This window comes from Panthera tigris, chromosome B2 (assembly GCF_018350195.1).
Source record: "Panthera tigris isolate Pti1 chromosome B2, P.tigris_Pti1_mat1.1, whole genome shotgun sequence".
Taxonomy (NCBI): Eukaryota; Metazoa; Chordata; class Mammalia; order Carnivora; family Felidae; genus Panthera; species Panthera tigris.
This window is the reverse complement of record NC_056664.1, coordinates 12,702,264-12,730,152: the sequence shown is the minus strand read 5'-3', so window position 1 is coordinate 12,730,152 and position 27,889 is coordinate 12,702,264. Positions and strand designations below refer to the sequence as shown.

At 46.2% G+C, this 27,889-nt stretch overlaps 1 protein-coding gene across 7 annotated transcripts in view; it reads right to left on the bottom strand.

The window, feature by feature from the left end:
* ATXN1 (ataxin 1) overlaps positions 1-27,889 on the bottom strand; it is a 411,201-nt gene that overhangs the window by 38,058 nt on the left and 345,254 nt on the right. Inside the window, exon 1 of one of the 7 annotated variants that reach the window (XM_042985671.1) lies at positions 12,806-15,225. The exons of the other annotated variants lie outside the window; for them this stretch is intronic. The gene's annotated coding sequence lies outside the window, so the exon portion shown is untranslated. Of the gene's footprint in view, positions 1-12,805; positions 15,226-27,889 lie in introns of those variants that run through there. 7 annotated transcript variants of the gene reach the window in all.

The window sequence follows — 27,889 nt, the reverse complement described above, 5'->3', positions numbered from 1 at the left end:
AGGCATAAGAACAGATCCTCACTTTTGGTGCCTCCCTACCACTTAACTCCTAGGTTCACTGACTCCCCTAAGTTTGCCAGCCTTTCTTCAAAATATCTCAGCCACTGGGCATAAAAGCCTCGCATCTCCCACTTCTTACCCACGGTGCAGTAAGGAACCTGGCCTTGCCCAGAGAAAGAGCTAGGCTTTGCTCGTGGCTTCGGGACGTCCCCTATGTCATACTTGATAGGAGTGCCTCTGCTCAGGGCGAGGGCTTTGAGTCACAGCAAGTTACATAACCTAAGCCTCTACTTCCTCATCTTAAATTGGGGATAAACGGAACGCTTGGGTGGCTCAGTTGGTTAAGTGCCCGACTCTTGATTTCAGCTCAGGTCATATCTCCTGGTTCGTGGGATCAAGCCCCACGTTGGGCTCTGCTTGGACAGTGTGGAGCCTGCTTGGGATTCTCTCTCTCTCTCTCTCTCTCTCTCTCTCTCTCCCTCTCCCCCTGTCTCTTCCCCTCCCCCCCTCTTAAAACAAATAAATAAACTTAAAAAATGGGGGTAAACAGACCTATCCTGCAGAATTAGGGTGAGCATTAAGTGAGGTACTACGGATTAAGCACTTCGCACAGTGCGTAAGCACGGACTGTACATGACATACGTATTGGCTAAGAAATGTTTCCTACATCAACATCGGTTCTTTTTTCCTTTATAGTTACAAGGTGAAGGAAACGGTCTGCGTGCTCTGATAATTCTGCAACCAAGTGTGTCCATTTTGACTTCTGTTGTTCTTCTTCTAACAAATCTGTTTTTCCTGATTGATATTAAAAAAATTTTTTTTAATGTTTATTTATTTTTGAGAGAGACAGAGACACAATGCGCATGGGTTAGGGGCAGAGAGAGGGAGACACAGAATCCGAAGCAGGCTCCAGGCCCCGAGCTGTCAGCACAGGGCCCGACGTGGGGCTTGAACTCAAGAACTGTGAGATCATGACCTGAGCTGAAGTCAGATGCTCAACAGACTGAGCCACCCAGGCACCCCTTCCTGATTGATATTTTAAAAGTTCTGCTTCATTCTTTAATATGCGGGATCGATAAGTGTTCCTTATAACATAATTCCAACAGAGTGACGTCAACCTGGGCCTCCCTTCTGTGTTTCAGTGTGGACCCATCAGCACCCCCTGGTTTCGTGACATAAACTACGGAGCTTCAGATGTGTGCCGAGGGCCACCCCATTCCTGCTCTTTTACAGACTATACTTTTGGTGGGGAAATGCAAGGAAAAGCCTTTAGCTCAGTGTGAGATAATTTACTAAAACAGGTTAGGCTTTTCCTATAAAAATGTATAAAATACATACACAAAATATGTATATATGTATTATATGTGAAATATAGTATATATTATATACAATACAAAAATAGACATTTTATATATAATATATTGCACATGCTATATAAAAATATGTGACACAAATATCATATATATTCATATATGATATAAATATATATTATATACTATATTTTATATATAACATATACTATAAAACATATCTATTTTATATTATACAAAATTTTTTCATAAGCACGTGTCTCAACATTTGGGATCTTGGGGCATCTGGGTGGCTCAGTCAGTTAAATGTCCAACTTTGCCTCAGGTCATGATCTCATGGTTTGTGAGTTTGAGCCCCACATTGAACTCTTTGTTGTCAAGCACAGAGCCCACTTCCTCTGTCCCACCCTCTCTGCTTCTCCCCAGCTCTCGCTCTCTCTCTCAAAAATAAACAAATGTTAAAAAAATTGGGATCCTTCCCTTTTCTATAGTTTCAAAAAAATCTCTAGTTTGCTTCCATTTTGCTCTGGTTAACTCATGGGATGGGGAGGGGTGGTAAAAGACAGGAACAGGCAGTGACCGAATTAATCAGTGGCATTTCCAAGGTAAACGATTCCACAAATCCGTCGTAAACATATAGTAAGACAGACACATGGTTAGCCTCTGAGAACTTCCCACAAAGCTCTCCACTGGGCACCAGAAGGGACCAACTGGGGAGGCGTGCACAAACCTTGAACAGCTGGGCATGAGTAATGTGTTAGACCGGTGGGTTTTGTTTCCTGTTTCACAGCTGATTTGACACTTCCCTCAAGGACAGCGTGCACGATGAAATTTTCATTAAATGCATGGACTTATAAGCTCCCTCATAAAGCCATGACATTTCTAGATCACCACTGTGCGCGAGAACAGGACAGTGACGTTTCTCTGAGTTGATCATCAGAAACTCTGGTGACCTTATACAAATACGCCTTCTCTGTAGTTTTCCCAGGTGTAGCTGATCTGGGCTGGGCCCCAGGAATCTATATTTTTAAAAACTCCCCTGGTGATTCTGATTAGCAGCTAAGTTTGGGTACCTCCTACACATGGGTACACATGGTTCTTAACCTTGGCAGCTTGTCAGAATCACCTGGGGAGATTTTCAACAGTCCTGCTAGTCAGGCTGCACCCAAACCAACATGTCCTAAGGCCTGGGGGAGGGGGGGACGGGAACCAGGCACACGGAATCTCGGCTAAGACTGAGAATCACTGCATCAGACTCTAAGATCCCTGAGGGACGCACACGTTCATGTACATAGCGCCCCCTCCCTAGTGTCTAGGACAGTGCCTGTTGTGCAGTAGGCACCCCACAATACAGCCAGGGACACTTTGGTTTGAAAGCATAGAAGTGTTCCAACTAGAGAAAAACACGAATGAAATAGTGAGTTCCAGGCCAGCCTATAAACGTACTGAGCTCCAATCCTATTTGTTGACCTGTATGGGGTTTGCTTTTCTTGAACTTTGCTTTCCTTAGAGAGCAAAAGCTAGTGTGTGTGTGTGTGTGTGTGTGTGTGTGTGTGCGTGTGTGTGTGTGTGTGCGTGCATGTTGTGTGTGAGAGCGATGTTTAGAGGAGAACTTAATTTCTTATGACTGGGGGGAGAAGGGGGCAGAGTTCAGAAAAGAGCCCTGAGTTGCCCAGAGGTCAGCATCTAGATCAGGAGGAAAGCCTGGCTGGTGCCTGATGCCACAAGGGCTCTTTCCCCAATTTGTGACAGGAACAAGGACTACTCCACCTAAGAGCCAGGGTTCTGGCTTCTCCGATGGGCAGGAATCCTTGCGGACCAGGTGCCACGTTCCAGCTTCCGGTCAGAAGCACAGACCAGAATGTAATCGGAGGCCCGGCCACCAGCCCCTGCCAGCCCCACGCTCCTGTGTCCTGTGACACATCCAACCTTGGCAAACCCTGAGCCTCCAAATCCTGCTGTGCACATCTTGCCCTTTCTTCTCCCTGCCTCGATAAGAACAGGTATTTATTTTAACGGCGAAGACTTCCGTTACAGACAGTGTTCAACTGCCTTGAAACTCGCTGCAAACGAAATAGAAAAAAATAAATAAATAAAAGGAACGTCCAGGGCCTTTTCCTTTGGACGGATCCGGTTTGCTGAGAGCAGGATGCAGTCCACTCTGCTGCCCACGGGTGCCACTACGTGTCCACGACCTCGTGCGCGGAGCACCTCAGTCAGGGGCGCGAAGTCACGGTGATTCCACCTTAGGGAAAACTGCAGTGGCAATTGCCTGCCATCTTCCATTTTCCCCAGTGCTGAGAACACCTACTCTTGGAGACAGGTGACTCATCTGCCGCCTTCCTAGCGGGCTCTTCTAAGTTAAGAAACAAAAAAGAGCAGCTTCGGCCCCGGTGGATGAGCTCGGTGGGGAAGAGGAAGCCTCATCCAGGCGCAAGGCATGACTTTTCCCTTCCTGCTCCACGAATCCTCACCATCCTTCAGACTGGCAACTTGAGCTGCACCCCCCACCCCCCCGCCGTGTTCTCCTAACACCACAGACACCCCCAGCTCCAAATGCCACTTCTTAAAAATAGCAGACTGAGGGCTTACTCTGGGTGTGCCATTGATGGGGCTCACTCCTTCGCTGGAATCACTCTCCATTTCTCCTCCTGAGAGCTCGAACTCACATACACACTGGAAGAAGTCACTTAGGCGCGTTGCCTCGAATGCACCTCTTGCATACAACATCACGTGACTTGGATGCGAATAAGCAGATACCTGGGTTTGTTGTTTTATTTTTAATTTTTTTTAATGTTTATTTTTTGAGAGAGAGAGAGAGCACATGAGCAGGGAAGCAGAGAGAGAGAGGGAGACACAGAATCTGAAGCAGGCTCCAGGGTCCGAGCTGTCAGCACAGAGCCCGTAGAGGGGCTTGAACCCACGAACCGTGAGATCATGACCTGAGCCGAAATCAAGTCGGACGCTTAATGGACTGACCCACCCAGGCACCCCTACTTGGATTTCTTATCTGGACACATGGGAAGCATCCAAGGAGTGGCTCCCTTCTCCCTCCTACGTTTCCTGCCCACAGTGTGCAAAATACATCCAACACTCTTTGGACAGAAGAATCAGGAACTAAGCAATCGCACAAGTCATGGATTCTCTACCTCTTCCCTGCTCATCCCATGACTTGGAAGGCTCCACATAAAAAGTTTTTCTGACCTAATTTGACCTTCGCTGGAAAATGGCTCCACTGTTCTCTCTCACTGAGTTTCAAAGCAGAGGTGAAATGAAAACAGGGCTGTATTTGATTCTGAGCATAATCTCTTTGCTGTTGGCAATGTTCTGGGAATAGTAACGTACTTTGCCGTTCGATGAATAAATTTTTCAAAATCTATAGTCAGGGCTCAAATAATTGTGAGCATTTTTCTCCATAGTGTTTTTCAATTTTCCTTGGCAGAAAACTGGCAGAGAGGTGACTTAAATTACAATACCTCAGTTACTCGTCTTCTAAACTGCCAAGAACAGTGTGACCTCTCCTGAAACTAATAAATAAATAAATAAATAAATAAAGAAATAAATATCATAAGGATAAATGAGATGATGCCAGGAAAGTTGCTGGAAATTCCTTGCAGGAAAGCATGTCATGTATGCATAACTCTGCGTTATCTGTTTTTTGTTTTTTTTTTTTAAATCCCAGAAGGAGCCTTCTCCTCTGGGGAGGAGCCTGGGTGGCTCAGTCAGTTGAGCATCCACCTCTTAATTTCAGCTCAGGTCATTATCTCACGGTTCGTGGGTTCAAGCCCTGCATTGGGCTCTGCTCTGATAGTGCAGAGCCTGCTTAGGATTCGATCTCTCTCTCTCTCTCTCTCTCTCTCTCTGCCCCTCCCCGACTTGCGTGTGTGTGTGTGTATGTGTGTGTGTGTGTGTGTGTGTGTGTGTGCGTGTTTGTGTGCCCTCTCTCTCAAATAAATAAATAAACATTAAAAAATTTTTTCTTTAATAAAATAAAAATCCCAGCATAGTAACAGAGTAAAACTTCTTTAGGACCAGATTTCTCTTTGAAATGGCAGCTCAAAGACAATAAGCTAATTCTCAAATTAGGCATTTGCCAAACATTTTTAGGAAGATCAATCTTGAGCAAATGAAATTTGGACTGTATTCAGGAAACACATAAAAACCCCAAGCCCCTCCTGTATTTGGCGTTGCTGTTCTGGAGGTCCAGATTGCAAGAACAGGAATCACGGAATAACCAAGACGGAGGGTTACGTGTGACAGTAAAACGGGATGTAGCACCATCCCCTTTTGTCTTTTTCGTCAGCATTTCAAATGCTGGTATCAGCATACGGCCAAGAAACCCAGATCTCTAAGGAGTGCATACAAATTCCACACAGGCTTTTCTCTGGTTAGTTACTCCATTTACAAAATAGAACCTCTTACTTTATAGGTGGCAAAACCGAGGCCCAGAGAGATAGTGCCTATTATTAAGGTCAAACAGCTTTAGAGTGTGTTTTAACTAAAGGGAGAATCAAGACCAGAGTTCCACGTCTCCAGCTCCTACTTCACCGCACCTTTCACTCTACGCAGAAGGTACTTTGCACCTGTCTCACTACCCAGAAGCCTATGGCCAAGTCACTGTAGGCTCCTAGGGTCTTGACTAACGTAGCATTGGCAAGTATGGAAAAGAGGGTAAGGATTGGCAGGGCTCAGTGAGTTCCTGGAAGAAGCTGAATTGAAGCCATAGGAAGAGGGTGCTCACAGGGGAATATGAAAGGCACAAGCATTATCAGATGAATAAAATGAAAAGGATATTATTCTGGAGGAGGGGAAGGTAGTCAATTTAAGACTCATTCCGATTTACAAGGCTCTAAGACAAACAGATGGCACTCATCCAGGGGGATGGGGAGCAGCTAAGGAGACCAACACTTCACGCCAGTGTCCCAGGAGGGAAGTTGAGGCAGGGAGAGCAGAGAAAAGGAAGGCAAAACACCTAACTTTGGTTAAAGAGAGGAAAAACAGTCAAGAAGGTGGAACAAAAAAACTAAGGCCATCATCTATCTACCTATCTACATATATACATGTTTTTTTGAGACAGTGTGAGCAGGGTAGGGGCAGAGACCGAGGATCCAAAGTGGGCTCTGTGCGGACAGCAGCTAGCCCTGATGCAGGGCTCAAACTCCCAAACTGTGAGATCATGACCTGAGCCGAAGTCGGATGCTCAACCGACTGAACCACCCAGGCACCCAAGGCCATCAACTATGTTAAATGTCGCAGAGAAACTAGAAAGACATGGCCTAAGAAAGTCCACTGGATTAGACAAGGGGTTCTTAACCCATGCTGAACATTATAAGCACTGGTGAGCTTCTAAAAGATACTAACCCAGAATGTGTGTTAATGACCACTGGATTAAGCTGTGTGGACACAGATGACTTCAAAGAGAACAGTTTACAGTCTTACTTTAAAGTAGGAGAACGGATACACCAAGTGGAAATGTGTTTTCCAGCCCCTAGATTCAGTGGCTAAATTTGCATTATTGATTATCCTATTTTAAAGTTACATATGTCAACGGAAAATTATGTGCTTGAGTAAGATTCAGCATTTGAAAATCTCATGCTTGGGATTACACTGGCTGGAGCCTCCCGCATCATCAAGCAAATGCTTGAATAAGAAGATGGGCTTTGTACAAGTGCCCTGAGAGCCAGGAAAACACGGTTATGTTTCAATTTAAGGGAAGTAAACCTCTTGGAAAACATGGAGCCTGCGGTTTGCTCTCTCTTCAACTGGTTTTAAGCCCAGGGCTCGCTCCTGGGAACCCTTTGCCCAATCTCAACTCTGCCGATGGTAACCTACTTGATGAGAGATGATGCAGATCATGATTAGGGAGCTGTTCTAGCAAGTTTATATCTGAAAAGGTACAGTGGAGGCCACACACACACACACACACACACACACACACACACACACATGCGCACAATCAGATGTCTGTCTCCACCACCCCAACACATCCTTACCTACATTCTGGATTCTAGAATAGCCCCGTCCATTGGTTATGGAATGACACGTCAAGACACGAAGTTTGAATCCAGCAGGCGAGAACATCTTTGCTGACTCTGGGTAAATGACTCCCAGGCTAGCGGCTTCTTCGTGTACAACATGCATTTAACTTACTGTAGGCAATGGGAGGGCTCAGTAGCTAGTATTTCTGGGCCCCTGTGGGAAGCAAGTAATGCCATATCCAAAGACAAGAAGCTTCTAAAGGGCAAGAGGAATAGTTAGGAGGATGGCTTTATGTAGGGACATTAAATTCAGAGCCAAGAAGGGAATACTGATTATTATAAAATCTGGAGTAATGGAGGTGGGGGGGGGGGCTGGAGAAGGCAAAGAAAGAAGACAGAACTCAATGTTTCATTCAGTTCTGTTTTGAAACAGGATTCAGAAAGGATATTGTGCCATTTGGTATTAATTATTTTGGTTCGTGCACATGGCTAATTATTTCTACAGCATTTAAGATCTCTGTAAAACAAACATATTTTGCACATACACACCCACCTTTTAAAATATGCCTTTTATCCCCTCTTCCAGGGCTTTGAGGAGATATCTGATGGATTGTCTTAGGGACAGCTCTTGGGAATAAAAGTAGATTGTATGCTAAAAATGTAACTGGCCCCTAAAACTTGTATAAACAAATTAAGGAAAAAGACATTGCAGCATTTAGGGTATAAACAAAATGACTCTCAACTTCAACCTGCATATTTAAAAAAAAATGTTCAGTAATAAATTCACTCCTAGAAGTTTCCACTGTCCTCTCTCTTTCCAAACTTCTCCTCCTCCCACGTTCCCCCAGCTGTCTTCACATCAGACTTCATGTCATTTGGTTGCCTGGTTTGAGCTCATTACGCGAATCATTATATTTGATTTTTCTGTGGGGCCAACCTCGAGTCAGGATCTCCTAATCCTAAATGGTCAGTGTTTCTGTACTCAACAGGAGTCATCCACGGGAGGGTTTCACTGTGTGCACCCAAGCCTCGAGGGAACCGTTCCGCACGCAGCATCGTCACCCGGTGAATGTTGAGTGATTCCAGAAGATTCCACGGATTCCTTGACCCGAATCAGCCCCGTTAATGACCATCTGTAGCACCTCGTGCTCTGCGGAACCAGAGCAGAAACTGGAGACGACGATGGAGGTCGTTCTTGCCTAACCCCCCTATGAATCAGCCGTGATTTTGGAGAAACAGAGTAGCGAGTTCTCCTGAGTGGATGCCATTGGAGGCCGGGCTCTGAGGAACCATTGTAACCACCTAGAGCTTTAGGCTCCCAGAGCAAGAAGCTGGTTTTCGGCTTGGTATCTCAGAAAAAGGGCAGAGTTGGCATCAGGGAACATTCCAGGGAAGCCGCCTAGGTGTCCGCTTATCAGCACTGTCTTCAAACGCTCACACTCTCCTGCTGGTCCTGGCCCCCACCTGCCTCTCACCGCCTTGGCCTCCATTACTGCCATCATCACTTCATTCCTGTCTGGTCCCTCCCCTGTTACCACCTCTCCTCTCCAGAGCAAAACGAAAGACATAATATCCCCGTGGTTCTTCCCGCCAGCAGCACCACAGAGATGTTGCTAGCGTTTCTTCTTCTTTTTTGAAATGTTTATTTTTGAGGGAATGCACGTGGGGGAGGGGCAGAGAGAGGGGGACAGAGGGTCCAAAGCGGGCTCTGTGCTGACAACAGCCAGCCCGATGTGGGGCCCGACCTCACAAAATACGAGATCGTGACCTGAGCCAAAGTTGGATGCTCAACCGACTGAGGCACCCAGGTGCTGCCCTGTCATTTCTTTTTAATTTTTTTTTTAATGTTTATTTTTGGAGAGAGAGAGAGAGACAGAGCGTGAGCGGGTGAGGGGCAGAGAGAGAGAGGGAGACACAGAATCCGAAGCAGGCTCCAGGCCCTGAGCTGTCAGCACAGAGCCCGACGCGGGGCTCGAACCCACGAACCACCAGATCATGACCTGAGCCGAAGCCAGATGCTTATCTGCCTGAGCCACCCAGGTGCCCCCATCATTTCTTTCTAAATGGAGGGTGATGTGGGGGCAGAGAAACACTTTTGAAGCGTTTGTGGCTCAGGTAAGATTTCTGATCATTTTTGAGAGACTATAATGTGAGTATCTTGCTCCTACTCTGGCTACACAAGGTTCTCCATTTAGGCATATATATTAGACGCAGTTTATGTATATCGGTTTAAGTTCCAGCACTTACTTGAATCCCCTACCCGCTCATTTAACAAGCCTTTCTTGAATGCCTACCATGCATTAATGACAAGAAGCAGGAGTAGTAATAATTTGATCTATAAAGCACTTACTATATGCTAGTTAGTGTTTTCTGCGGAACATCTCTTTTAAGTAAGCATTCTCCCAGTTGCCATTATAATATCTGATATATTGTAACAGAGAGAGAGAGCCACAGCATATACACGTATGCTGCCTCCTTGTAACAGTATCTTCCCCGTTTCTATCTCTGCCTGCTTTTCTCATCTCCCTTACCACCTTATCTCACCTCTAAGAGAGTTTTTCCGGCAAAACGAATGCTTGCTACATGCCTAGTTCACAGGGTTAGAAATACAAAGGGAGGGACACGGAAAACGGAAGTCATCAAACTCTAGACTCTCAGCTCCCCGAGGGCAAGATTATGCCTCTGCTGCTTCCCGATCCTAACACCGTCGACACAGCGCCCCATACGTGCCGGACGGGCACACACTAAACATGTGTCACGCCAGTGAATCCCATAACGTGCTTATATCGTGCCTTGGAATAGTCCTAACTGCTTACGAATATTTGCTGACCGGGCTTTTCTGGTGCCTCCACTGAAGGGCACAAAACAAATCTAGAGGTTGATGCAAGGTTCCGCTAAGTGCGACATGGGGACGCGGCCGTGGTATAAATAAACCAAAGCCAGCGCTTTCTGACATGAATTGATCTGTTCGGCATGGGCGGTCTAGCCACAGAAGAAGCCAAAGCGTTCCTCCATACATTCCTCCACATATTATTAACATACTGAAAACATGTTTCTATTCCCACCATATCGAACCGGCTGATTTTCACTGTATTCTCAAATATTGCCCGTATGTGCCTCCTCTCAACCAGCCTTCTCTCCATTCTGCTTTGCTTCTTGGGTTGGCCTGGGGTGGAGAGTGGAGTTGGGAGTTTGTAAGCAATTTTTTAAATGTTTATTTATTTTTTGAGAGAGAGAGAGAGAGAGAGAGAGAGAGAGAGACTGTAAGTGGGGGAGGGGGAGAGAGAGAGGGAGACACAGAATCGGAAGCAGGCTCCAGGCTCTGAGCCATCAGCCCAGAGCCCGACGCGGGGCTCGAACTCACGGACCGTGAGATCGTGACCTGAGCTGAAGTCGGACGCTTAACCCACTGAGCCACCCAGGCGCTCCGAGGTGGTAAACATGAAAATGTTACCCACGTAAAGGGCGACAGGATTCAGACAAGGGGTTGGCTGAGACAACTCCCAGCACCACAGGTCGCTGATGTTGGGGCCCCGACGCCTGATGAGATCTTTTTGCGGGGTGACTTTGAAATACAGCCCCTACCTAATATGGCCAAGCTGAAGGGAATTTCTCGGGGCATCCGTGTGAGGCGGGCCCCAGAAAGCATTCTGATGATGAGACAAGGCATTTCGGCAGCAGGAGTTAGCTTTAATTTCCAAGCTCAGAACTTGAAAGTGTCTGGTTCCCTAAGTTCGATAGCTAGAGTCTATTAAATGAGGACCACGCATGATGACTTAAGACCTGTTGGCGTTTTAATTACACGAAACACTGGCACTTGGGCAGCTGACACACCGCGAGTCTGACTCTCCAGTTTACAAAAAACAATTCCCCAAGTTGAATAGCCTATAGTTGACGAAGCGTGGGGCACCATGTTTGAAATGATTTCATGCCAAAGTTCTAGATGTTTTTAGGCCATGAGAATAAAGATGGCTTGCCTCTACTTCTCAAAGATACTTGTGCCTCTAATGTTGCAGGGACCCAGGTTTTTAGCCCGATAGAAAGTTATGGCAGAAGATAAATACCACACTGTTCATTAGTAACCTACTTTCATCCCATTTATGACACTAGAAGGGTCCGTTCATTGGTGTTGACAAACGTTGTATGAATGAGGGGAACCATTACAATTGTGGGATAGGACATAGAACCTGACCTGGTGCCCTGTCTCCTTCAAATCAGAAGGGGGGTGGGCAGAGGGAAAGCATAGTGACTATAGTCTGAATGTAGCTCCTCCTGTCTTTCCGGCATGATGGGTGCTAAGCTAGAAGTGTGCACGGGTGGGAAGAAAGCACAGATGTGTGTTGTCTCAGCACTGAGTTTTTTTGTTTTTTTTTTTTTTAATATTTGTTTTTGAGGAAGAGAGAGAGACAGTGTGAGCAGGGGAGGGGCACAGAGAGGGAGACACAGAATCCAAAGCAGGCTCCAGGCTCCGAGCTGTCAGCACAGAGCCCAATGCAGAGCTCGAACCCACAAACTGTGAGATCATGACCTGAGCCGAAGCCAGACGCTCGACCGACTGAGCCACCCAGGCGCCCCTGTTTTTGTTTTTGTTTTTGTTTTTTTAATAGTAGAGCAAGCAGGACTCAAATGCATGGTTGATTTTCTTCTTTTGTTTTTCTTTTATATATTCTTCTCAAGTGTATTTATTTATTTTCAGACAGAGATAGGTGAGTGGGGCACAGGGAGGGAGGGAGAGAGAGAGAGAGAGAGAGAGAGAGAGAGAGAATCCCAAGCAGGTTCCACGCTGCTATCAACACAGAGCCCAACACGGGGCTCCAACCCACGAACTGTGAGCTCATGACCTGAGCTGAAATCAAGAGTCGGGAGCTTAACCTGCTGAGCCCCCCAGGTGCCTCTGCATGACTGGTTTTCAGTATTTGCTTTATACTCCAGAAACATCTAAATGACATTTGGGGGTTTAACCTCTCCAGGGCTTAGCCAGATCTGTGCGTGGAAGAAAATTATGACAAAACCAAATGGAAAATTTCTTGAAAAATTATTTCACTCTTCATCTCTTTGTCAATCCTGCTCAATTCATAGCACAGACTGTCGTCCAGAGAGTGCATTCAATGCTGCCAATGCTTTAGAGCTGTGTCTGGGTAAGACCGTGGGAATCTTGCTGGACCCAAGCAATCTGGGTTGACCTCATATTTAAGTGATCTTTTCCTTCCCTTTCTCCTGCTCTAGGAACCTCCTGGAGCTTCTCTGCATTTACACAGAATTACTTCCGTCTGCGTCTAGACATTAATCCCACGCACTCACATACCTGCCTGGGCTGGATCCCCCGAGAGTCCTATCTGTGTCCGCTCCCCATCTCCACCAATGTGAAAAAGAAAATGATTTTCTGCTTCTTCATTTGTTCTTCTGAGTGCCAACTCTTTCTGACCTTTTCTCAGCATCAGGGATTATGTTTATTTTTGTGGCTAAATCTTGATCAGACCAACAATACCGTTTAAAGACACAATCTCAGATATTCACCTTTTATTCCTGAGGCGGCTTCGCTGAGGTATGGAAAAGGGGACCTCTATGATGAGTTTTCATGACATGTCTGCCTGTTAAAAACAACAATAACGGTGCTGACAGCACCTCCACCTTCCTGACCGCTTGCCCTCCTGGAGGTTAGCTAGATGCTGGCAGTTTCCTAGGAAACGACATTATATCACACAAGCAATTCACATGAATTCAGAAACTGTCCCCTAGCTGAATTCCGGCTCGGGCACCCCATCAGCTGACCTCTTTGTTACCACCAGGTGCAGGAACGGACTTAGAATATAACAAAAGGGACGTTTGGATTCTGTCGATTGATCAAGAAATCTCACACACTTGAACACAGGCATGCAGCAGATAAAACAGACCTAAACCTTCAAGCAACCCACGTGTGCCATAGGCACAAACATCCTGTGGAGATTCTGGCCCAGAATAGAAGACTTCTAGTTTCCATCAGCTACTAAAATGGGGGACTTTAAAAAATATGAATGTGTGATTTTTTTTCCTCTTTTGCTTTCTAGAATGATCTTATGCATAGATCCCAAACCAGAGAGCTGTAACTTTTAGTGATCTTCTCCCGCCGTTATGCTGAGGGAACCCTTCCCTTTCTCCTTCAGCCTTGCACCCGTCTCGAGGGACAAGCCATGTAGCATAACACAACAGTGTTGCAATTATTAGTGGCCTTTGTGACCCCAAGTAACCTTAGCAGATGCAAACAACTCTTCTGGAAAGCTAGCACACCCTTCCCGGTCACTATTAATCACAGGGAGTGTTGAAGGTGTGGGGTAACGCTGTGATGCTGACAGTGGGTTGGGGGGAAGGAAGAGGGACAAGGGCAGCTATAAATTGCTGAGTGAGTGCGTTTATATTCATCACGCCTTGCAGAAGAGACTCTCTCTCTCTCTCTCTCTCTCTCTCTCTCTCTCACACACACACACACACACACATGCACACAATCGACCAAAGGATTCTGATCCCAAGACTGAAAATACAATCCCAGGTCTCAATAAGAGGTATGGCCAGTGAGGTTCGAGGTGTCCCATCTGTACACATTCAGTATACATTCAGACTTGGCTACATACGTCACGTATTCCCCAGAAATATGGGATTATGGCTTTTTGAGCTAAAAACCTATGGCTAATCATTGTTTGCCCAATATCCATTCTCTCCCCTTTCCTTGGGAGTAGAAACCTTGATTTTGAACCAGACATATGGCTGTGCAGCCAGACATTTTGATCTTTATCCTCCCCTGCAGCAGTAAACAAAAGTAAACAAAAGTAAACAAAAGTGTGCTATGGGACCTTGGGCAAGTATCCTTGAAAAGAGGTCTAGGCCCTTCTTCTCCCTTCCTTCTTCCCACTTGCTGGAATGCTAACGTGAAGGCTGGAGCTTAGGCAGCCATTTTGTGCATGAGAAATATACTAGAGATGGCAGAACAGAATGACAGAATTGAGCCTGGGTAGCTGCCATATGTTTCCTGGAATCCTACCTCCCAACCTCTTTTACATGAGGGAGAAGTAAGCGTCTATGTTTTTTAGCCTTTACGTGTGTGTGCGCGTGCACGTGCGTGACATGGAGCTGTACCTAATTCTATAACAAACAGACCTTAGAGGTCATAATAGACTTCATTTCACAGATAAGGAGCCTAATGATTAAAGATCAACTGTGATAAATGTCTCAATCAGGGAAGCAGGGTTGGCAAATTAATTACACTTCTGTTTAATCTTCTACTTCTAAAGATAGATGATGGAGGTTCTATTTTATATGCCCATCAGTATTTGTTAAATGAATATGGTTTTATATTTCACATGCCTGTGAATTTCTGAACCTCCAAGGGTTCCAAATGGCTAAATCACACGTTTTCAAGAAGTAAGATATTAAAAACAAAAAACAAAAAAAACAAAAACAGAAAACTGAGAAGGCATAGTACTGGATTGATGTGCGAACATTTTCTTTCCTGCTATGTTCATTAGCTGGTACCTGTCTTCATCTGTATCCTAGTGTTTAATGTATAAAACTATGTTGATCTGTCCTGATGTTTCAGGAAGCAAAAAAATTTCAAATTTGGGGGATGAGTCAGGATCTGAGATGTTAAAAGGTATCTTTGCTTCACTACATATGCAAGATAACCAATATGCTATAGCCATGAAACAGCCCTAGATGCTTTTGCAGAATAGGCCTCTGAAACTAACGGATAGCACGAAACCAACAAAAGTCACTTATCGAACTCAATTAATGGGGAAAAAAAAATCAGCTGTCTCTTCCTGGTGCGTCCATTTTCACGGACCCTACAATCGTGGCTCCCACAAATCACTCAGTGGCCATTAAAAGCAGAAGGGAGTTTACTTCCTCTGTGTTATACCGACTTTGGATCACCTGCCCACCCTACAACTCCAGTCTTGTTGCTTTGCAATATTCAAAACGAAAATAGTAACAGACGAGGGGCGCCTGGGTGGCGCAGTCGGTTAAGCGTCCGACTTCAGCCAGGTCACGATCTCGCGGTCCGTGAGTTCGAGCCCCGCGTCGGGCTCCGGGCTGATGGCTCGGAGCCTGGAGCCTGTTTCCGATTCTGTGTCTCCCTCTCTCTCTGCCCCTCCCCCATTCATGCTCTCTCTCTGTCCCAAAAATAAATAAAAAAACGTTGAAAAAAAAAATTAAAAAAAAAAAAAAAAGAAAATAGTAACAGACGGATGGGTAAATGGGAAACGTCACCTCTCTCATTCCGCTCCCTTTCCAGGAACATCTCCACCCATCCAGGTGGACAATAAACCCAATCTCCAACACACGTTCTTCTGCGCCCTAGTTACGGCCCCCAAATCTGGAAGGACAATGAGCCACGGAACAGCAGAGTCATAATCTCACGGTGTGTGATCCCTTTCACGTATCCGGTGAATGCCCGCGGGTGGGGTTAACCTCGAACACTTGCAGGCATCTATGGTTCCACTTTTGGCTTCTGACCGATTATAGGCATTGAAAGATGTGCAAAAGGGCGTCATGTCTTCGAGACTCTCCACCCCCCCACCATCTCTGATAAATCTCCCAACATGTACTGAAATGCCAGCTTACCTTAACGATAAACTGCCTTTCTTTGTTTCATCCCACCAGGACCGAACCCTTGACTTGAGACTATTTGCCTTAGAAAATGAGTTTTCTCTACCCCTGCAAAGGAGAGCTGCTGTGTATAATGGTCTCTGAAATGCTAACAGAAACCAAGCAATCACCTGTCATGAACTATGAGGCCATTAGTTACGAAGAGCAATACTGATATTTACCTTCTGACTCTTCACGCCGGAGGGCAAAGCAGAGAAAACCTGGATTTTCCTGGCTCCTGTGCCAGATAAAGAGACCATCGGCGTCTTCCCTCTTCTGCCTTTGCGGGCGGGGAAATAACGCTAGTGGTGATAATAACGTCGTGATTATCATTCAGAGCACTTCCACACGCATTATTATCTGATTCGCTCCTCCCAGGAATCCTGCACGAGGTGGGTATTATGAATATTACAGTGTCCAGAAGAGGGAATTGATGCAGAAGGTTAAATAATATGCTCCAGGCTGCCAGACGGAGAACGGCGGGGCCGACGCATCAACTGTCAAGTTCATGAGGCACCTTTCTTTCCACATTAACCCCCTGGACACATTTTAAAAATGTAACTGTTTTCCATTTGGGTCCACTCTTCTCTTCACTAATAAACAACCAAAGACCTGAGAGGTATACATCTATTAAAGACCAGAAGCTACTGTAACTGCTCTCCTGTTGGTTTTACAAAGTCTCAAGAGAAAACACTAAAAACTGAGGAACGCTGGGGGGCCTGGGGGGCTCAGTCGGTTGAGCGTCCGACTTCGCTCGGGTCACGATCTCACAGTCCGTGACTTCGAGCCCCGCATCAGGCTCTGTGCTGACAGCTCAGAGCCTGGAATCCTGCTTCCGATTCTGTGTCTCCCTCTCTCTCTGGCCCTCCCCCCGTTCATGCTCTGTCTCTCTCTGTCTCAAAAATAAATAAATGTTAAAGACCAGAAGCTACTGTAACTGCTCTCCTGTTGGTTTTACAAAGTCTCAAGAGAAAACACTAAAAACTGAGGAACGCTGGGGGGCCTGGGGGGCTCAGTCGGTTGGGCGCCCAGCTTCGGCTCAGGTCATGATCTCGCGGTTTGTGAGTTCGAGCCCCGCGTCGGGCTCTGTGCCGACCACGCAGAGCCCGCTTATGATCCCCTGTCCCCCTCTCTCTGCCCCTCCCCCACTTGCTCTCTCTCTCAAAAATAAACATGCAAACAAAAACCTGAGCAATGTCACGAAAGCCCCTGGTAAACAAACAGGGTCTTTACAAATGTTGAGACACCTGTGAGAGAAGAAATGACAAGTTTTTTTCTCAGCTGTCTCGGTGGGGTGGGCAAAATCGGTGATGGGGATATGAGCACAGAGCAAGGCACAGAAGTGCAGCATCCCTAGTCTGTATGCCTGAAACTAACATAACATCAGATGTTGACTATGCGGAAGTTAAAATAAAAAGCTTAACATTGTATGTTAACTACGATGGGATTAAAATACAAAAATAAAAACCCCACACATTTCTACTGTACAGCTTGAACATTGTTTAAGTTTATTTATTTATTTTGAGAGAGACAGAGACAGTGTGAGCAGGGGAGGGGCAGAGAGGGAGAGTCAGAGACAGAATCCCAAGCGGGCTCCCTGCTGTTGGCTCACAGGGCTCGAACTCACGAACTGTAAGATCATGGCCTGAGCCAAAACCAAGAGTCGGTGGCTTAACTGACTGAGCCACCCAGGCGCCCGCAACTTAAACTCTTCTGCTTTTTCTGATATAAAAACAAAATGTGCTCATATTTGGAAATATGAGAAACTTAAAAAAATAAATTGGCATGTATGTAATCTATCATGTGTAATCTATATTTAAAGCTCACACAGATCTATACATATATTTGCAAAATTGGAATAATTCTGAATATGTTTTATTTTATTTATTTATTTATTTATTAAATTTTTTTTTTAACATTTATTTATTTTTGAGAGACAGATGGAGACAGAGCATGAGCAGGGGACGGGCAGAGAGAGAGAGGGAGACACAGCATCCGAAGCAGGCTTCAGGCTCCGAGCTGTCAGCACAGAGCCCGACGCGGGGCTCGAACTCACGGACCGTGAGATCATGACCTGAGCCGAAGTCGGACGCTTAACCGACTGAGCCACCCAGGCGCCCCAATTCTGGATACATTTTAAACTCTACTTTCCTCCACTTAACATTGTATTGCTAAAATTACAGGATGCAATCAACTAGTTTTTTAGATGAGTTAAAGGAGGGATAAAATAAAAGTGAAAAAAACCCTCAGCACAGTCTGTAACTAATCGTCAAATTCAAAAGCACTTGGCAAATGGTAAGTAATTTTGGCATATAAATGAATGGAGTCAAACCTTAATTAGTCCAGCAAATACTAACTTGAGTCCCAAGCAGCTGAAGGCTGTTTTCCAAAAGGCAGCCTTGGGGGTGGCGGGTGAGACAGTGTCCCTAAGGTTTGGGAGCTTATATTCTGGAGCCTCAGAAGTCAGAGAAATGCGATATATTTGAGTAGAGCTTTCACACTAACTAGGAAGATTGGTTTTACATAGCAAATGAATGGTATAAACCCTACTCTAAGAATAGTATTTAATTTACTTACAAGAAGGAACCATCAAAAAATACCCAACGGCACACAAATGTTTTGTTAACTAAAAATAAGTGTCTTTTCAAACACCTATAGGTGCTAAGTATGAGCCAATACAGGAACTAAAAATGATGTAGCTGCATTCCATTTAAGCTTTTGACTTTCTCTAAGCATGTGAATGAGTGAGGGTTTATTGTACCAAATAAAAACCGATGATATGTTCTGTAGATGCTGATATTTCTAATCAACACTAGCTGCACTTCGGCTGGTCAGGTAAGAGGAAATGTGACAGCAAAAGATAGGCAATACGCTAATCTGTTTTTTTTAAGCCAATATTTATTTTGTTAAAAAATTTTTCATGTTTATTTATTTTTGAAGGAGAGAGAGACAGAGCATGAGCAGTGCAGGGGCAGAGAGAGAGGGAGACACAGAACCCAAAGCAGGCTCCAGGCTGGGAACTGTCAGCACAGAGCCCGATGCGGGGCTCGAACCCACAAACGGCAAAACCATACCTGAGCCAAAGTTGGATGCTTAACCGACTGAGCCACCCAGGTGCCCCCAAACTGTGAGGTTTTTTTTTAATGTTTACTCATTTTTTGAGAGACAGACAGACAGAGTGCAAGTGAGAGAGGGACAGAGAGAGAGGGAGACACAGAATCCGAAGCAGGCTCCAGGCTCTGAGCTGTCAGCACAGAGCCTGATGCGGAACTCGAACCCACGAACTGAGATCGTGACCTGAGCCACCCAGGCGCCCCTTTAAGCCAATATTTAAACTGAATTGATATACATGTCTTAATTTGTTTTAATCCCAAGTGTCCCAAATTTACACATTTCTTTGACTTCTTTCCTTGCTGGGCCATATGATGCTAAAAGATTTCTGTACTATAATGGCTCTGCTTAAATCTAGGGCTGGCCAGAGTCCCTGAGCCTCCATGTAATGTTGTTGATAGACATTTAAAAAAATCAGATTAAAAAAAAAAAATCAACCAGTCACATCATTTTCCAAACCTACCCACTTCTCTTTTGTACAACTGGAAAGAATATTAGAAAAACAGAAAGGTGAACACCTAAAGTGAATGCCAAGAAGGAGACCGTGCTTTGGAGGAAAGCTTCGCGTGGAGCCTGTCCCCTCTCAAGTCCCTTCCCTCACCAGACCCGAGGCCAGACCAATGAGAAAGGAGGGAAAAGGCAATTAAGAGAAGCATAAGATACAGAGAGAAAGAAGAGAGAAAGAAGAGAAAAACAAAGAGGCTGAGAGTGAATAGGAGAGGAGCCCACAGGAGGCATGGATGGGGGAGCTCACAGTTCAAAGCCTTGAGGCACAGAAATGCAGTATGATTCCACTTAGTCCATCACACCTCTGGCCCTCAAATTATCCATTCGGATAAAGTGGATTCCATTTGGTAATGGCTGGCAGTGGCTGTCACGTCTTAAATGGTAAGGGCCCACGTGCACAATCAGTGGACTCCTTTAGGACGCTGGAGAAGATGGCTATGGAAGAGTGGAGAATTAGGGATAGGAGCTTTATGGGGCCGGAAGGGGGTATGTGATAGGAGGCAGGATAAGAGGCCCGAGTGGAGAAGGGTACGGGGCTTTGAGAGTGCTCCGGTAACCTCCTTCAAGGAGGCTCAGGGGGTGTCCTGGGCATTTTACATGAGCACATCTGTTTCAGGCACATTCTATTCCTAGAGATCTACAACCTACACCTGCCTTCTTGTATCCATAATGGCTTGGTAGTATGGTTTCTACTCATGAGTGGTCCAGACACCGCGTGCAAATGAGCGAACAGTTCTTATTTGTGCCTTAGTTTTCCCGATGATACGGTTTTTACTTACTTTATCTTCTATCTGCTTCGTGGTCATGTTAATGTGCATGGGCAAAAGGCAATTAGGAGCGATTGCCAAGGGAAAAGGGAAAAGGCAAATGACCTTCTGATCTGGGCCACCCATGTTTCTCGGTAAAGGAGCCAGGGCCATTCCGGGTCTGGAAGTCATGTCTTTATCAGGTCAATAGCATTACATCCAGATTGGATCTGTGTATCCATTCTAATTCCATATGAACTTTGTAGCGCTTCTCCTGTGGTTGATAACAACCTGGTCACAGATCAACATGCAATACCAGTGTTTTTCTGTAAAGAGAGACAACGTTTTACATGCGTCACCATGACGTGAACCCTGTGATGACACATTGCAATGACATTCTAAAGATGCTGACCATCGCTTGACATCAACAAGATTGATCAACAGTCTTGACTTGTTTTAAACTTGTTTTAATTTGACATCAACAAATTCTTTAGCAGCTGACAGGTACCTAGAATGACACCAGAAGCTTTTAGGATGGGGGCACACACAACGCAGACCCACACAGACACACAAAGACCCTGTGCCTGTTCAAAAGGGACTTACGATTCAGATGAAGAAAGGCTCGCACAGAACAAAATCGGAGCACCGAACTGCACAGTACCGTCGATTAGCAAGCTAGAGGGTTTATGAGAAGTTACAGTGGCCTAACAACTTTTCTTACGATGAAACCATCGTTCAAGCCTGCTTAAACATCGAATCTGGTTTCCCACAACTGATTAACCTGAAAACGGTTTAGCACAACACTAATCCTCTAATTGAACAATCTATAAATGCCCTCCATAACAAGTTCCACAGAGCCCTCTCTTGGACTCACAGCAATGAGGCACATCCAGCATGCTATCCGACGCTCGTTTTAATGAGCACCTCTGGACCTTAATGAAATATCATAGGTCCAAGTGAGCATCAATTAAAGAGAAAATGTCTCAGAAGGTATAGACGGCGATGCATCATCAATGGCGACCTACTCCGGGCTGGCAGTGCTGAGCGGACACCTGTGTGGTTTGGGGGGTAAGGTGCCCCCTCGACCAGCGGCCCTCACCTCTGTCTGACACGGAGATGAGCGGGAGCCTGGGATAAAAGGTGCGAAGCCCAGCACACACACACATTATGGGAATATTGTTGGAGGAGAAGCTTCGAAAGGAGGGAAATCCGTCTGAACGACATACATAATAACACCTTTGGTGAAATCTCCCATTTTCTTCTATTTTCCCAAGGAAAAGAGAGTGGGACATTAGCCCGAGCCCCCGAAGCCGTCTAACTTCGCAGGGATGCAAAAAGCCTGCCTCGTTTCATGGCATCGGTGAGCCCTGCTAACTTAGCCTTCCGAGGAACACATTTTTGGCCGCGGGGGAACAGGCACCCACTCCCGACATGCCTGGGGACTCTGCAGACATGCCTTGGAGGGAAGAGGTGGGGGAAGCCAGCCCCCGGGCAAAAGGAGGCATTCCTCCTCCCCGCTGCCCCCCGCAAGCAGAGCCTGGACGAGCTCAGACCCCACCACCACATCAAAGGGCAAACAAAAACTCTGGGATTAGCGGGGAGGCACAAGGATTTGGAAGGGATACGTTATTGCCCGGGCTGGACCTCACTGACTCCCATGACTAAGCCACCTCACTGTTTTTATTTTTTCCCCAGGCGCAAATAGTTAAACTTTAGGAACTACAGCCCTGTTACCTAGGGTCCAAAGCAAATATCTACAGGAGAAGTGTCTCTGAGGAAACGGCGGTCCACAATTCCGCAGCTCCTTTATCTACTACAGATGCTGGTGCGTATCCCCAGCGCACCGAATGTCCCTCTTTTGGGGGACTTTTGGGGGGATCTGGATAGGACCTTTTATTAAATCTTGGACCATGGGAAAGGCTGGGCGCTATCCATTTCTTTTGATTTGTAAACGGATGTTGGGCATATTCAACGGCATCGTAGGTGTCTTCGTTTTTCCCTGTTTATTGCCGTCCTACGTTGCTAGTTTAAGGGCTCTCTCTAACCCAGATTTTAGCTTCCCTTGCCCTATTCGGAGTTGGCATCACCTGTGTGAGACCAACATGGCTCTGAGACCCAAAATAGTCCAAGCGACTAGCTTTGGAAAACGCACTCCAAGAAAGGCCCATGGCCATGGCCACAGTTGTCTTCTCCCACAACAATGAAGACTGCACAGGGAAAGAAGAAGAGCCTGACAAAAATGGATTCTCTGTCCAATTAGCTATAGGTTTTTCCAGTAGGGCTTTCTTCAGACCCTTGTACACTTTGCTGCCATCCACAAACCCTGGGCACTGGTTTCTTGCCCCCACAGCCCTGCTGTCTGCAGAATGGCACACAGCACACTAAAAGCACACTTATTATTAGATTTTCTGCATCGTTACATAAGCCTACAAAAGGGGAAAATGTAAATGATTCAGGAAGATATTCTTCATGTGGTTCTCATGAAATCTTTAATATCTTAAGACTTAGGAAGAGCCCTCCTGGCAAGATACAATCAATTTTCATGCTTCATTAGGAAAAGAGTCCTTTCAGTAATGTTAAGAAAATGGCTATAGGCAAGAGAGGAAAAAACTACTCTCTGGACCGAACAAAACCCCAAGGCACTTTGGACGAGATCCTTCCTTCGCGCCCACAGCATATCTGAAATGAAAAGGAACGTTCGAGGAGGGTCGGCGGGGATTACATTTTGACCGGTCTGTCTACCCACAGAATTGCACGCAATCCAGCAGAACTCCTCATCGGTCGGCATATGAATCTGAACGGACCGTGGGCTATGCCGACCACAGTGCTCCCCCGCCAAAAAACACAGCAATGACAGGACAGGCACAGCCGACCGGGGGCTTGTGTGCCGGAAGGGGCGAGGGCACCACTGGGGAGACATCACCCACACGCCGAGCTCCTTCAAAGGCAAAAGCGGATCGCGCCAGCTTGTTCCTTTCCTTTTGATTTGAAAACTACAGCTTCTCAAGACCCAGTTTCCCTTCATTTCATACAAACCAAGAATACAAAAATAAATTTCTTAAGAGCGCCATTGACATTATTTTCTCTGACACTGGAATAATCAGCTGGCAAACCCTGCATTCACTTTTTTTCTTAGCCAAATGTTGGCACCGAAGTCTCCTTTTTGGTCTCCAAACAACCTGTCTTTAGTACTGTCCAGTCTAAAAGCCCCTGTCCTACTGTGGTGACATTCACTCAAGGAAGCTACGTGGTGTGGAGTCCTACAGATGTTGAAAAGTGAGGAACACACAGAAACACCTGCCGAAAGCAATCTACTTTCCAAGTTGTTTAAGTCACTCCTTCATTCATCCATTTACCCTCCCATCAGTTTATTTCCAGTGTCCTCAAAAACTGTACCACGTAAATCCCTGCATATTTAAATAAATAAAATCAAAACGAACCCCGTGTATAATTACAAATGACTAGCAACATATCCTTGTTTCTGCCAAATGCCACGAAACACGCTGACCTCAGAGGAAGTGGGTTTGAAACGACTCCGCTGGACGCGTCACACCCTCAAAAGGCTCAGGTGGGCAAGTCAGCCGATTGGTCACGTGACCATGTTCCGCGCTCATCGTTCTCAAGTTCATTTCCCGATGGAAATCCAGGCTCCTGCTCTTCCTGCTGGCAAAGATCTAAAGGCAAAGGTCCTGCCTTTCTGTGTAAATTAAGTGCACGATTTGAAAAGAGCTTCCTTCTTCCCTCTGTCCTTCCAATCACCGTTGGATTCCACGGGCCGGGAGAGGCGCTGGAGGGTCACACATGAACAGGTGACATTCCCTGCTCTCCAGGAGCCTATCATTATGTGGGGGGTGGGGGTGGGGGGCGACAGGCACCAAACAAACCGTCACAGTTCTCTGTGTCAAGGCTGCTCCAGTGGACGTAGGAGATGCCCTAGCATCCATCAATTATATCACTTTGAGTCCCCCGCGACACTTCAGAACAGCGCAATGCAGGCACGGAGTAGGGAATCATTCATTCATTCGGTTGGCTTATCAGTGACCACATACTAACCGTCTACTATGTGCAAGCCAGGCATTGTGCTAGGTACGAGGGCAACAGAGATGGATAAAATGCAGGGTAATAAATGGCTCCCGAGGTACCAACGAAAGGCTGGTAGGAAAGCCAAGGCGTTAGTGAGTTGCTCTGTCTACAAGTGTATGGGACACGTTCAGATGGGTCATTTGGGGAGATCTCCTCCAGCTGGGTCTGGAAGGCATATACTTACTAAGTGGCTTAGGAAGTACAGACAGAGGCAGCAAGGGAAAGTAAGGAAGAAGGAACAAAGTAAGGACACAGGAAGCCCAGCAGGGACTGTGTCCGTGTGCCCGGTGGGCAGCGCGATGTTTCTGTAACCCAAGGCCATGCGTTGGTCGGGCTGAAGGGTTTTGCACAAGCCTGGACCTATATACTTCTCTGACTTCACTCAGGATGTAATCCAGGCATCATCACCGTCTCGTGAGCTCCCTGGCTGGGCGAGCACAGCTCCCCGCTTCTTAGAACAGAGAAAGGCACAGATGTGGGGACCGTGACGCTCATGCCCAGGGAGTGGAGACTCCATTTCTCATCTGCTCACAAATTTCAGTGAGTGTCTACTATGTACCGAGTGGACTAAGAGTACGAAAAATTAGGCTTAATAATCCTTTAATAGAATGAGGCTTCAAACACTGCGCCCTCGCTCCAGACTTACTCAGAGGCTTGGTTATTTACGATCTCATACCCCTGCAGGTCCCTGCGTCTAGATCTCCGTGTTTGGGCTCTTCCAGGGAGAGAGTAAGGAATCGGCCTCCATGTGATGTTTTTATAAAGGCTTCTCTACCTGAAAATGCCAGACACATTTCAGATGTCAAATCTAACGTGGTGCTCAGGGTGGGTGACTGATCCATGTGAAGGCTCTTAAGTGGGAGTAGAAACCTGTCTGGCTGATTGTCTTTTCTGCACACGCGCATTCAAATGTTCACAGGCTTGTGGGCCAGAAATAGCTGCTGGGGGAGTGTGACATTACATCACAGACTGGGGAAGGCCCTGTTTCCTGAAATCAATGAATGCTTGTTATGCCCCTCCCCAAAAGGGGACTCTGTTGAATGCAGGGCCGCGAGAGTCAGCCTGAACCCCCAAACCGTCCCTTGCGGGGCACTGTTATGGGTTGAATCGTGTCCCCCCCCCCGATTCGTATGTTGAAGTCCTACCCCTTAGTACCTCAGAATGGGGCTGTATTTGGAAGTGGTGTCATTGCAGAAGTCACTCGTTACAATGAGGCCATCTCAGAGTAGGATGGGTCCCTCTGCACTGTAGCTGGTGCCCTTGTAAACTGGCAACGTCTGGACAGACACACACGGGGAAGATTCGGGTCATACCGTCCCCAAGCCAAAGAGCTACCTTCCAGAAGCCAGCGGGGAGACCCGGAACAGGTCCTTCCCTAGCACCTTCAGAGAGGGAGCATGGCCCTGTCACACCTCAATTTATACTTCCGGGCTCCAGAAACGGGAAAGAAGAAATTTCTGTTCTTTAAGCCACTGTTTGTGGTGCTTTGTGAAAGCCTCCCTGCAAAACTAATCCAGGCATAGAATAGTGCTGTGTGCGTGTACAGGAATGACTTCATCACCTAGTGACTGGAATTCAGTTATCAAGTAATGATATCAACACTGTTGGGTTCCTCTCAGCCTATCCTGTGCCCATTCGCCCAAGCTACAGAATTCTTATTGAAAGCCCGAGACAGGTGCATTACAGAGTGGCTTGAGCTGCCTCTCTACCAGTCAGGTTGCCCACACTGGGCATGACAGTGAACTCCGTTATTTCTCAGGTATGTACCACACTACCTCCTAGTTTGAGAAGGTCCCGATGGTCAGACAGATATGGAGGGTCATTATTCCATATTTGATCTAAGGGCCACTGATGTTTCTATACTCATCTATGTCTACACTTACAGCTTTCAATTTGAAAGTTTTTTCAGTTTATTTATTTTGAGAGAGAGAGAGAGAGAGAGAGAGAGAGAATGAATAAGGGAGGAGCAGAGAGAGAGAGAGAGACAGAATCCCAAGTAGGCTTGGGCTGTCAGCACAGAGTCCAATGAAGTGCTTGAATCCATGAACTATGAGATTAAGACCTGAACTGAAATCAGGAGTTGGATGCTTGACCGACTGAGCCACCCAGATGCCCCTACGCTTACAGCTTGAAAACACTGAGTAATACAGAATGGAAGCTTATTCAGAATAGATTAAAAAAAAAAAAAAGAATAGATCAAACAGCCTGAATTTGGGCTTCACTAATTGGTAATTGGCTTTAAAAAAATTTTTAATGTTTATTTATTTCTGAGACAGAGACAGAGCATGAGCGGGGGAGGAACAGAGAGAAAGGGAGACACAGAATCCGAAGCAGGCCCCAGGCTCCGAGCTATCAGTACAGAGCCTGATGCGGGGCTCGAACCCACAGACCACGAGATCATGCCCTGAGTTGAAGTTGGACGCTCAACCAACTGAGCCACCCAGGGGCCCCGGTAATTGGCTTTTAATAGTGATTTTATCCAGTCAGGAACCAAAGTTCCCTTGAAAGTTTCTGCTTTTTCTGGAAACAGGATTAGCTAAAAAATTAATAATGCAAAGAAGCGAGGGGTAGGGTAGGGTAAGAGGACAACGATGTTTTAAACGATCATTAAACTGTATTTAAAAACTGAGCCTGGGTGGCTCAGTCGGTTAAGCATCCGACTCTCGATTTCGGCTCAGGTCATGATCTCACAGTTTGTGAGATCGAGCCCCGTGTCAGGGTCTGCACTGACAGCACAGAGCCTGCTTGGGATTCTCTCTCTCTCTCTCTCTCTCTCTCTCTCTCTCTCTCTCTCCTGCTCTATCTCTCTCAAAATAAATCCAAAACTCTTTTAAAGCAGTTTCCCGATTTCTCTTCCTCCATGACAGCACAAACACTGACTTCAACATCTGTACCTGTATCCCAGGTACAGGTGGAGGCTTGCATGGTTTGGGTCCCATTTAAAAGAAAGAGAAATTGGACACCCACAAGAGCTGGTGTCAAGCTTTTAGGTCTCGACCCAAGCTTTCTGGGAAGCGTGGAGAACAGAGGTGGACGGGAGGGCGGGGTCACAGGAAGGTGGGGAGCCACGACGTGGGTCCCTACACAGAAGGACTTCCCCAAAAGCCTTTTTGTACCTCTCTTCCCGAAGAACTCCATTTCACATGGTAATCGTGCTTCAGCCTGCCCCCCACCTCACCCCACTCTCTCTCTCTCTCATGGCCCCTCACCACCACCCCTGCCCCATTCATCACTTTTTCTTTCCCTTGGGGGCAATTTGGCCTAATCTCAGCTTCATCATTCACCTTTCTGACCTCACAACAAATCGCAGCCCAAACAAGCCCAGAACTAGTCCTCTCAAGACGGCAAGGAAGGGAGAGGATTGCAAATATTTACAATTTGTAATTGTTTTTCTTTTATTCGTGGCACATTCTGTGTTAATGCAGACAGGGCTGGAGGACTTCTACTTTGGAATACTCCATCCCACCAAACTTGTTCCAGCCGAACTCTGCATGCTACTAAATTCACTCTTAATTATATTTCCTTCCCTCCCCCACCC